At 39.7% G+C, this 11,997-nt stretch overlaps 1 long non-coding RNA gene across 1 annotated transcript in view; it reads right to left on the reverse strand.

Moving 5' to 3' along the window:
- Nucleotides 1–2,772: 2,772 nt before the first annotated feature.
- The window catches only part of LOC111739707, an 83,217-nt gene continuing 73,992 nt past the window's right edge, over nt 2,773–11,997 (reverse strand). Inside the window, exon 3 of the long non-coding RNA XR_002780358.1 lies at nt 2,773–5,200. This is a non-coding gene — a long non-coding RNA (uncharacterized LOC111739707). The remainder of the gene's footprint in view (nt 5,201–11,997) is intronic.

Raw genomic sequence — 11,997 nt, forward strand, 5'->3', positions numbered from 1 at the left:
AGTAAGTGGACCTGCTAGAGCCTGCCCTAGGGAATGTCAACCTTCTCTCTCTCTTTTTTTACTCCAGCTGCTAGGATTGGTTAGCTGAGCCAAGACCTAGCTTGGGTATGGCCTTCCCTCTTTCTCTTCTCCTGAAAACATGTTGGCCATGGCTTTGGGTTACCATACCATGTGGTCAGCAAGAGGGAAAGGCGGTATAGATTGGAACTTTGGGGGAGATTGGACCTAGCTGCAGGCTGTGTGCTGGTATTGCCCTAGTAATCAAGTGGGCATTGTTGCCTGTTTTCTATTGTTCCAGAAATATCTAATTCCCTGCAGCAGTTGTTCTTAAACTTTAGGGTGTGGCAGAATCACCTGGAGGGTTTGGTAAAGCAGAGATTGCTGGGCTCCACCCCTTCTTTTGACTCTCCAGATCTGGGGTGGGGCTTGATTATTTGCGTTTGTAATAGGTTCCCAAGGGTAGCAGATACGCTGACCCAGGACCAGACCCTGACAACCAGTGCCTTGTAAAATTTTGAAGGGGTGTGGTGTGGGAAGGCAACTGGCAGGGCAGGATGGAAGTGCTCCTGAGTTCTTGGCCTTAGTACCATCTTAACTCCATGAACCCTGCTCCCCGCTAAGCCAATCCCCTAACACGCAAGGCTGCCAGGGGATCAGATCTGGAGGAGGGTGACTTGATCAATAATGCCAGCTCTCAGTGGTTAAGTTTGGGGACTCCCCATCTTGAGGGGGACTCCCCATCTTGAGGGGGACTCCCCATCTTGAGGGGGACTCCCCATCTTGAGGGGAACTCAGGAGAATACAGGTTTTGGTACACCTTATAAGTGGACAGACCACTAAGGAACGTGATTCATTGCAAAGTCCTGGTAGGAAAGCAGTGCTAGTTATTGTCTGCAGTGCTTGGCACGCCTAGGTTCCCACCACCTTGTATTGCAGGGCCTGGAAGTTTAAGAACTATCATTTCCAGTCACCTCTGCAGCAAGAGTTTAGAATGCAGTTTAGGTTCTGCTAGTGAAATGTAGTCACGTTGGATTTGAAAGGCAGAGAAGAGGAGGAAACTCTCTTTGTATAGCTGTGTAGGTGCAGAAGAGGGCTCCAGAAGGCAGGAGTGTGAGCAGTGACTGAATTCCACGGTTCTCTGACTAGTTACCAGCCTTGTGGGTGTGGGGACACTGATGGTTGCCGGTGACTCGACAGCTCCAGCCCTTCCACTTGATAACTTGTATTGAATCCCTCTAAGCTTGAAAGATCTAGATCTCTTTCCTATATTGAACCCCGGCTGGTACAGGGAACAAGGCTCTGTGAGTGTTTCACGGCTGATTCGTGCAGGCTTGGAGTCCTGTAGATGGCCCAGGTGGTGAGGTGACTGTCCCCAGCTGGGGGAAACTTGGGGGTGGTGAGCCTCATGCAGGAGAGCTGCCCTGCTACCCACAAATCATAGGCTGAAAGGATGCATGTGCTGGATCACGCTGCTCTCCGTCTACCTCTCTTGCCACAAAGCCTCACTTCTACTTGCTTCCCTTTTGGATTTTCACAGCAAAGCAAGAAGAACAGCAACTTTGGAGGGAGCGCGGGCAAAGATTTTTGCTGGGGCTCAGTGACCATCCATTCTGCCCTTCTGATGCTTTGCATGCTGTCTGTATCGTGCTCTAACTTCTGGACATGCACTGTCCAATGAGGCTAAAGGGAAGATAGTGAGTTTTCAGTTTCCAGCTCGAGTCCACTTTACTCAGTGTGAACCGAGATTAGATTGACATTGCAAATCTGTGTTGCAGCAGCAGACGGTAGGGCCCTGTCCTCTGTCCACCTTGCTGCCTAAACCCCACCGTAATGCCCTGAACTCGCGGATATTATTCTGGAGCTAATTCTTTGGCTCATCCATTCTTTCTGAACAGAGACAACACTGAATATATGTCACTTAACTAATTTTTGTCCAGAAGGAATTGATGACTCTAGTAACAATGTCATTGTTCACAAATGCACGGTACCCCTCTCTACAGAGTATACATCCCCACCCTATGGCACTCGGTTGTGACCATGTGACTGCCTTTGGCCAATGAAATGTGATTGGAAATGACTGCCCTTGATCTTTAGTCCTAATCACATATCAGCAGTGATGCCGATAGAGGGAGCTCCGCAGCCTGGGCCCCAGAGTGAAGAATGTGGAGCAGGGTTGCAGCAATCTAGGATGGACATGTGGCTAAAACTTTTTAAAAAATATTAATTCTGTGTTAGTTAATTCACTTCTGTGAAGTGGTTGGGATTCTAGAGGCCTAATGAATTACACCTCTCATCCTGGGCACAGCTTGGTCCAAAAGGGCCAGACTGGGCATACTCAGGTTCTTCTTCCAAACGCACCAATCAGGTAGCCCCTCCTCCCTGGGTGAGGAGGGAAGGGATGCAAAGGAGGGCCCACCCCCTGAAAACTTTAAGCGATGGAAGTAGAGGTTTCTGAAGAGATTTCGTTACTATAGAATTATATCACTCTACGTACTTATCTAAGAGAATTTGCCAGAAATAGAAATATTAGGAGAGGCCATAAAAACATTAATTCTGTCTTTATTTCACTTTTATTCTTGCATTATTGAAAGCCTAGGGGAATCATTCAAATAACCGATCAAGACATTGAAAGTTTAAGCAATGGTATTCCTAACCATTATCGTTAAATAAAAGTAATTTATTAGCACATTGCTGCAATAGGGCAGTAACTCCTCCATAAATGGGAACTGAGACCGGGACATTATTATGACTGACTTTCTGCCAAGACAGCCCTTGCTCCGAGGTCCTGGCTCATTGTTAACTGATGCCCTGTGGCTCTCAGCACAGTGCTCGGCTCTGGCCCCTGGGCCTGAGGGAAATGGGGTTGCTTTGAAACCCAGAGTTCTTAATGAAGCAGTCCCTGATCTGAAGTGTGTGAGAAATATAACCTAAAAGTGTGATGAAAAACTAGTCTGTTGGAAAGTTAGTGACCCTAAAAGAATTGATTTTAAAATAATAGATTGCTTTATTTTGGTAAATGATTTAATAAAACATAACAACATCAAAGAAATTACCCAGTGTGTTTCATGTCCTGCAGCGTGGAATATCTAAACTACATACTTTCAAATGAGCATCCTTATTAGTGAAATTTTATTGCAAAATTTGTCATGGACTATTTTGGAGTGTCAGACTTACAGGCGCTATCATAGAATTGGCAAGATTTAAGGGATTGTTACTGATTTAATAACATTTTTCTTTATTGTCCCCATAATCACCTGCTTTATAAACTGTGGCTAGAGCTGATGTTGCAACTGGTAATTTTCTTAAAACCCAAATGCATTTACATTTTTCCATCTTTTGAGTTCCATCATTTCTGGGAATTGTTAGTAGATGAAATATAAAAAGAATACATTATAAACAATTCAAAACACCAAAAACAAAATTCTTTGGACCTTTTACAGATACCACACATGCAAATAAATGTTGCTTTGCATTCCAATGGCATTCGAGTGGGGATGACATTTTCCTCATTAACCCCTTTCTTACCCAAACGGTATTGTTTTTCAAGCCCATTTTATCTAAATCGGTTGACATTTTAAATTAATTCACATTGATTCAGTTCAAGTGAAGAGGTACAATGTCTTCTTTCGAAGTCATTTGTGCAATCCTGGTTGAATTGTACCTTAGCAGGAATGCCTACTGGTTTAGGATGAAATCAGGAGATTGATTATATTGCACACAGAACCCAAACATTTGAAGTACTAAGTATGTTTCTTCCTGCACTACTAAAGAAAGAGGTGGAAAAAGCAATGGTAATCCTAACCATTGTCATAAAATGAAAGTAAGTTATTAGCACATTGTCGCAATAGGGCGGTAACTACATAGTAAATGGGAACTGAGGCCCGAACATTGTGACTGACTTTCTGCCAAGATGGCTCTTGCTCCGAGAGCCCAGCTCCTTGATGTACACCTGAGATCTGAACATTCTTGCCTTCCAATGGCAAACCGTTTATAAAATGAACACGTTGTTTTCAATCAGTCATAACCAATAATTCCTCTGCTAATATGTGAACCTTAATTTGAAGCAATGAGAATCTTTTTTCTCCAGGAAAGTCAACATAGTTGTTTAGAAAGACTGTACAATTTTGGTAGGAGTTAGAAATGCAACTTGATTATTTTTTTTTTTTTTTAGCTTCTGTAAACACTTGTGCATGGATCTGCCATTTTTGCCCTAATGCAGAACAAAAGTATATGTTGTTTTCAGTGTTGATAGTTGGCAGTGGATAAGGAAACAGTTGTGTGTATTTAGATATGTCTATCTGAGTAAAATAAAAGTGATATTGAAATCACTCAGTCTAGAGTGAGAGTTAAGTCTACCAATTTAGGAAACTCTGGATCCGTTGTCTTCACTCGGCTGTGAACTGTCTTGTTTTGTCTGTCATTATTTTTGATTCCACCATCTTTTCATGCATTGTTTTCAGACTCCTGTAATCTCAGCTCAGGTTGGCATGAGTTAGCATTGGAGAGAGAACCAACACTAGTTTCCTTAGTGTTCAGTTTCAGAACACACCCTTTAATGTTATTTGACACCATTTTCTACATGCATTTTCTTTAGAAAGTAGAAAAATACCTTACTGAGAGTTTGTCAACTGAAACCATATTGCAAAACATTTGCAACACTAAAATATTGACAAAAATGCATGCGATTCCAAAAGGGCCTGCGTGATTGAAAGCAGTTGCAGTATTTCAAGATGAGAATGTTGCTTACCCTTTCTGTTGTCTATCTGTTTTCGGATTCCTACAGACATACTTCTAGAGTTCGACTGTCCCCAGATAGCAGTTTCTATACGGCTAACTCAGAACAGATTAGAGCTAGAGTTTTAGAATACTGTACGCCTTTTATTCCTTGAGTAAGCATTGACCGTTCTCCCACGGTCATCTCTTAAGTCATCAGAGGCTGAAACCCCCCTGCGTGCCTATAGTGTATAACAGCACCTACCAAATTGCGTCATCACGCTCGTCAGTTCCCAGCCTGTGCTGTGATTGCCGAGGTGCAGCCAGGCTCTCAGTGGGTCATTCAAAGAGATGCTCAGTCCAAGTCATGGCACTTCAGGGTCGATTTGCTGTTCACTCCTAAGTGTCCTGGTTTGGCTGACACTTAGCTTACCTCTGAGAATGACACCAAAATCGGCTCTGCCTCTAACCAAAAATAAGGCCACTTCTGTTGCGAAAGGAGAACAACAACCTCGTAGAAAATTACATTTGCATACTTTGTGCAAATTGACATTTAATTCTGAATTAACGTTTAGAATTAAAAAGTTTTTAAAGCCCACATGTGCGGTGCGTATGATGTGTGGTGAAAGATAACTTTTCAGAAATCTAATGTATTTGACATCTCAATTTCCTTTTGACTAACAATTAACATCCTGAAAACTGACCAAAGGAAAAAAAATTTGTTTTTTCATTTAAATATACTTCCTTTGTCAAATTACTCTCTTTACTAATAAGAAAAACCATCAAGAGCAATGTAATTCATCTTTATTTGGAATTTCAGAAAAGCAAATGTCCCAGACTGTCTTTTGAACTTCTCAGTGGACTTTTGGCTGTCTAGCTTCAACTTGTTTAGCGATATTAGAGCCGTGTTGAGATTAATATCAATAATCAGAAAGTAATATCATGGTTCCGATTGTCGTTATCCTATTTAGACAATCTAGAATTGTCTGTGTAGAAACTTAACGGACTAGAGACAAGAAGCATTCAAAATCTTCATGATGGAGCCATCAACTACCCATGCATCTGCTGTCTCATTTTCTAGACTCAGAACATCTGATAAATCCATGATTTGCCTCAGTTAGCGTTCTCGGCCCTGGCTGTACATTAGAACAATCCCAGAATTAAAAGTAATTGATAGGCGGACTCCACTTATTCTAATTAAAGAAGGTAGAGCCCCAGACATTTTTTAAAGTTCCCCAAAGTGATTTGCATGTGTAGCCAGGTTAGGAATCACTAACCCACATGATAATTTCATCTTTCAGAAGGGAGAGGAAGTAATGAAGAGGATTAGCACCCTGCTTCTAATTCTGGCCAACACAGAGGCCCCGAATGGAAAATCAGAAGTGGCAGGAATCCTGAAAGAGGGCCACCTGACCATCAGAAAATTCCAGAGGGATGTGATCACTGCCAGACACACACTTGGTTAGTTTGAGTTTTAAAATATCTCAGGAAATTATAAAAGCCTGACTTTGACCTCCCAGTCTGAGATTCCAAAAAGAAGTGGGGGAGACTCCTTAAAATAAAATTCTGATGCTGCTATTGTACATGGTCCAAAGCATGGGAGAAGGGGGACCGGCTGAAAAGTAAAGAAAATGGAAGGTAGCCGAAAAGGTTTAGTGTCTTCCTGCAGGAAGCTGTCTGCTAAGATCAGATATATTTTTAAATGATGTATGTAAAATGTGAAAGTTGATCTAGAAAAACAAGTATGGTACAAAAATAATCTGTCAAGAATATGTGAGAAAAGAGTCAAGAAGACTAAACCCAGGAGGCGGCTAACATGAAGATGTTAGATGGTTGTTTGAAACAAAAGCAAGTATAGAATCCCTGTAGGACTATGCTGGCATTTTGTCAATATTATGTCAACTGGGAAGATACAGATGGCCACACCCTCAGACTCTGTTTCACTCTTTAGATTGCAAAGCATGGAGCAAAGTTTGGTAAGAGGGGAATTGAAGACTAAGATCACTTAGGAGCAAATGCTAGCCATTCTAAACAAGATCAAACAACTTATAACAGACCAGAATATTAATAGAATTTTCAGATGAAATTGCTTTAATCTTTAAAAAATGTGGAGAATGAAAGAGGTGCCTGAACACTGTTCACATTTTTTTTTTCAAGAAGAAAGTAGAAAAAGTCTTTGAACTACAGATTCAAAAACTTGCTGATTCTTCTGTTCAAAAATTCTAGAGTTTACTTTAAAGTGAAGTTGGAATGCAAGGTTTGCCAAATTAAATATAAACTGTGGCATAGCTTATGAAGAAAGTAGAGATAAGTGATCCTAAAATTTTAAATAATTCAAATTCAGTAATTCATTACCTTTGAGAATTAGATAAAAGCTAACTACGTTCTTGAAGTATTTAGATATTGTGGTTTAATCAACCATCCCCAGATTTAGTGGCTTAAAATAGCTATCATTACTTTGCTCACCGTTCTGCAGTTTGTGCTAGGCCCAGCTGGGTGGTTCTTCTGCTGGTTTTGTCTGTGATCATTTAGGCAGCTTCAGTCATCCGATAGCTTCGCTGAGGCTACCTTGTCCAAAATAGTCTGTCACATGTTTAGTGGTTGTTGCTGGCTGTCAGCTGAGCCACTTGTCTCCAGCAAGAGAGCCAGTGCTAATTTACATGGTGAGAGCAGCATTTCGAAAGAACAATAGCAGAAGCTTCAAGGCCAAGGCTTGGAAGTCACATAACATCACTTCCCCCTCATTCTGTTGGTCAGAGCAAGTCAGTAGGCCAGCCCAGATCAAGGGATGGGGAAATAGTCAATACCTTTTGATGAGAGTTGCCGCAACTCCCATGTGTAATCTGTCAAACTTCTCCTCATAAAAATGCTTCTACACTAACACACATGAATTACAGTCATGCACCACTTAATGATGTTTTGATCAATGACAGACCACATATACAATGGTGTCCCACAAGATAGTGGAGCTAAAAAATTCCTATCGCTTAGTGACAATGCAGCTGTGATAACATTGTGGCGCAGCGTGTTACTCCTGTGTTTGTAGTGACGTGGGTGTAAACAAGCCTGCTGCACTGTCAGTCTTATAAAAGTAAAACATCCAGTTACGTACGGTATGTACTACTAAACTGTGATAATGAATGACTACATCACTGGTTTGTGTAATTTACTATACTGTTACTTTTATTGTTATTTTAGAATGTACTCTTTCTACTTAAAAATAATTGCTGTAAAACTGTGTGTCATGTTATGCCAGCAGCAGCCTCATGCATCTCGTGTTTACCATGTCTTTTGATCGCATCTTTTTCTCTTGTGCTAGATTTCATCTCATGTTGTTTTGTACAGTAACATGCTATATAGGCTTGTAACCCAGGAGCGATAGGCTACATATACCATATATAGGTGTGCAGTAGGCTATACCATCCAGGTTTGTGTAAGTGCACTCTGTGATGTTTGCAAAATGACAAAAGCACCTAACGATGCATTTCTTAGAATGTATCCCTATCATTATGTGCATGACTGTATTTTAATTTCAGGGGATTCATGAATCCTTCCAACCCAAGTTAAGAGCCTTTATTCCAACCACTGGCATATTTAAATAAGGAAATTAAAGCCCAAAGAAGCTAAAGTCTGGCCCAAAGTCAAACAGATCTTTATTTAGTATATAAGCATATAAGCATGGCCTATCATGTCGGTTTCATAGCTCTCAGTCCTGTGCCATTTTCATTATGCCCAATTGATAATCACTTTAGTATTAGAGAAAATGAATTTCAGCAATTTTGTAAATCAACATTTGACTACTAAATCGGGACAATTTAAGTCAAACATATGCAGTAAAATATAAATATTTTATTTAATTAGCATACATTACACATCTATCTAGTTAGGAAGGTGAGCTAATTAAAATAGATGTGATCGCCACAATACAAACAACAAACAAACAAACAAATAAAATAGATGTGAGGAGTAAATTATTTTATCAATTTGCAAACTGGCACAATTATTCACAAATTATAGGCAGTTCCCTAAGTCCAGTTGTCTTTTTCTGCCAGGTACTCTCTATGCTTCAACTCAAAGTTGGTTATAACAGATTATAACATTGGAAAGTTGATTACAGTAAATAATTTGCAATTAGCAAGATAATTTTCACTTTTAACCATCTACTTAAAAAATCATTCATTGATCAGAACTGCAAATAATCAATTTTACTGATTTTAGCTTACATAAAATCAGGCAGTTACCACTTTAAGTTTTTGGTTTTTCTTCATCAGATAAGGATCATTAAAGGGAAATTGATGTAGTTTAGCTTAAATTTTGCCTTTCTGTTGTTTTTTGCCAGTGGATGACTTTTGATGTGAGGGCTGCACGTTCTACCTAGTTTTCTTTGTTTTTTTTTTTTGTTTTTTTTGTTTTGTTTTGTTTTGTTTTTTTTAATTATTAGTAATCTATTTATTTATTTGTTTATTTTTATTTTTTGGTGAATTCAGCAGGTTAATCAGGTTCAAATGGATGGAGAGAAACTAATTAGTTTTGTGACATCCAATTTTCAGAACTTAAATAATAAAGGTAAGGTTTTTAAAAACATTTTATCATAAAAATATTCAAACATGTACAGAAATAGAAAAAAAAAAACCCAGTACAATGAACACCCATAACCCAATACCTTTAATTAAAAATTATCCTTTTGCCATCTTTGCTTCATCTGCCTACCTATATTTTGTTGTTGTCAAATCATTTTAAAGTCACTCACCGCCAAGCACTTCAGCATACTTCCTCTTACATAACCTAATTCCAATATATCCCACTTAATAAATGAATATTAATTCCCTAGTATCATGTAATACCCAGTTCACATTCAAATTATAACCTTGGTTTTATAGTTTTCTTTCCTATTTAGAATCCAGTTGAGGAGCACTTGTAAAATTACAGCTGATTTTCGAACAACACAGGTTTGAACTGTGCGGGTCCACTTACAGTTTTTTTTCAATAAATATACAATCGGCCCTCCGTATCCTTGAGTTTCACATCCACGGATTCAACCAACCAAAGTCAAAAACAGTATTTCCCAAGGTTTGGAATCTGGGAATACGGAGGGCAGACTCTGCATTGTTTTATACCCTGTTACACAGGGGACTCGAGCATCTGTGGATTTAGGTGTGCGGGAACCAGTCCCCTGTGGACACTGAAGCTCAACTGGGAGTCAAAAGTTGTATGTGGATTTTTGAATGTGCAGGGATTGGCACCCTGCATCGTTCAAGGGTCAACTGTATTATGTCTTCCGTTTCTTTTAATAATCTAGAATAGGATGGCATGCGTGTGTGCGTGTGCACACGTGCACACACACACAGACACACACACCCTTTTCCATGCTTTTGACTTTTTGAAGAGGCCAGGCCAGTTGTCTTATAGAATGCCCCAATTCTGGACTTTTGGATCTTTTTTTTCATGGTGGTTTAACTTGTTCTTCCATCTTCTACATATCCTTCAGAATTTAGATCTAAAGTCTTGATGAGAGTCAGGCTATACATTTTGAAGAATACTCCATACATGAAACCATCTACTACATAGAGAGTGACATCAGTAAGCCTGGTTGCCCTACTATTGGTGATGTCAAGTTTGATCCCTGAGTTAAAGTAGTGGCAATCGCCACTCTCTTTACTGGAGAGATGCATCTTCCCTTTGTCAATTAGCAGGTCATCAGTGGGGTGATAATTTGGTGCAATGAAAATATCCAGTTCCCTACAGTTAGTTTTTTAAAAAACATAACTTGTTCTGCTTTTGGTTTTCATAAAGAATTATATTCAGTTTTTCAAAGCTTTCATCAAGCTGTGTATACCCAGCCTAAGATTATGAAAACAAACCAATGTCTGCATTAAGCTGTTAGAGAATCATTCATTCTCTGCTCATACCTTTGTCATTTTGAGTACTGTTCTAGTTTACAGCCATCATTCATACCTGGACTAGTAAATTGGGCATTAGTGGGTTCCCAGAGCTGTGTGTCGTGGTTCCCTAATCCGCTTATCTCATTTTATAACTATTATATGCCAAGTTCAGAAATAGAGCAATGTAGAATGCTGTGGGGTGAATGCCACATTGTCACGAGTAATGAAAGATCCCAGTAGCACCCAATGTGCCAAGAAGCCAGGTGTTACTGTAGGTGTGGTGGCTACTAGACTCTTACCATGAACTATTGTGCCACATAATGCAACTGAAATGTGGGTGCCTTGAAGTGACTTCATGATTTCCTTTTTTAAGAAGGTCAAAAGATATGAGTGAAACACACCAGTAACCAAACATAGTGGTATCAAGCCTAATTAGGAATAGAAAATCATTTATAAAATCGATGTCTGTTCATATTCTTTATTTCATTTGTTTTTGTTTCACCCGCATCTGTGATTCATTTGCCTTTTGTCATCTCTACAATGGCTTCTGCAAGAATATCAGTCTTGAAATGTACAACATGGCTCGTACCCACCTCAAATGTTTAAAATCTCATTTATTATTTTGGACTGTGGTCTCACTTAAAAGCCAGTGTTAATTGCACTGCAGAGTACATACCTTTAATTCCCAGGGTGAAAGGAGAAAAAGAGCGAAAGAGCCAACAAAAGGGAGAGCTAAAATGGTGAGTTGCTCTCCAAGAGACCTGTGAGGAAAACAAGAATATTCAGAGTCTTAGAGGCAGCTAAAGTCTCTAGACACAAGAACACTGGAAACTGCCCAAACCTGGGCTTGGTAGAGTATAGAAATGGGATGAAGACCAGGACTGGTATTTTTTTTTCCCAACAAGAGGTTAGTTACTTAAGGACCACATTCCCAGGATGACAAGGATATGGCTGCAGAACATGGGGTACACTTATCTGCAGTAGAATTAGTGAAATGGAGAGACTGGATTCTGTGTGAGCCGCCTATTACATGAGACTATATTTGGAACTTGAAATTAACATTGGGAAAAATCATATTAAATTGATATCAGCCGATAAAAGCTATATTAAGTAGGAATTATGTTTTTTTAATTAGCTTAAAATTTCAGATACTGAAATCCAGGTGTTTGGGGGAGCCAAACTCAGCCACTAGGGTTCAGAACCATTCCTTTAAAGAAAAGCAGAAACAAGGCCATGTGCTGAACATCTCAAGTCAAGAGCTTAATCATATTCATTCAAGTCACCTTTCTTCCTTCACACCCAAATAGAAAATAGTCACCTGCAGTGGAAAACTGCTTCTGTGTGGGCTCTGCTGCCTTGGAGGAAGTGTCCCAGTGTGTGTTCCACTGACGTGCCTACACCC

This window comes from Pteropus vampyrus, unplaced genomic scaffold (genome assembly GCF_000151845.1).
Source record: "Pteropus vampyrus isolate Shadow unplaced genomic scaffold, Pvam_2.0 Scaffold53, whole genome shotgun sequence".
In the NCBI taxonomy this organism is placed as follows: Eukaryota; Metazoa; Chordata; class Mammalia; order Chiroptera; family Pteropodidae; genus Pteropus; species Pteropus vampyrus.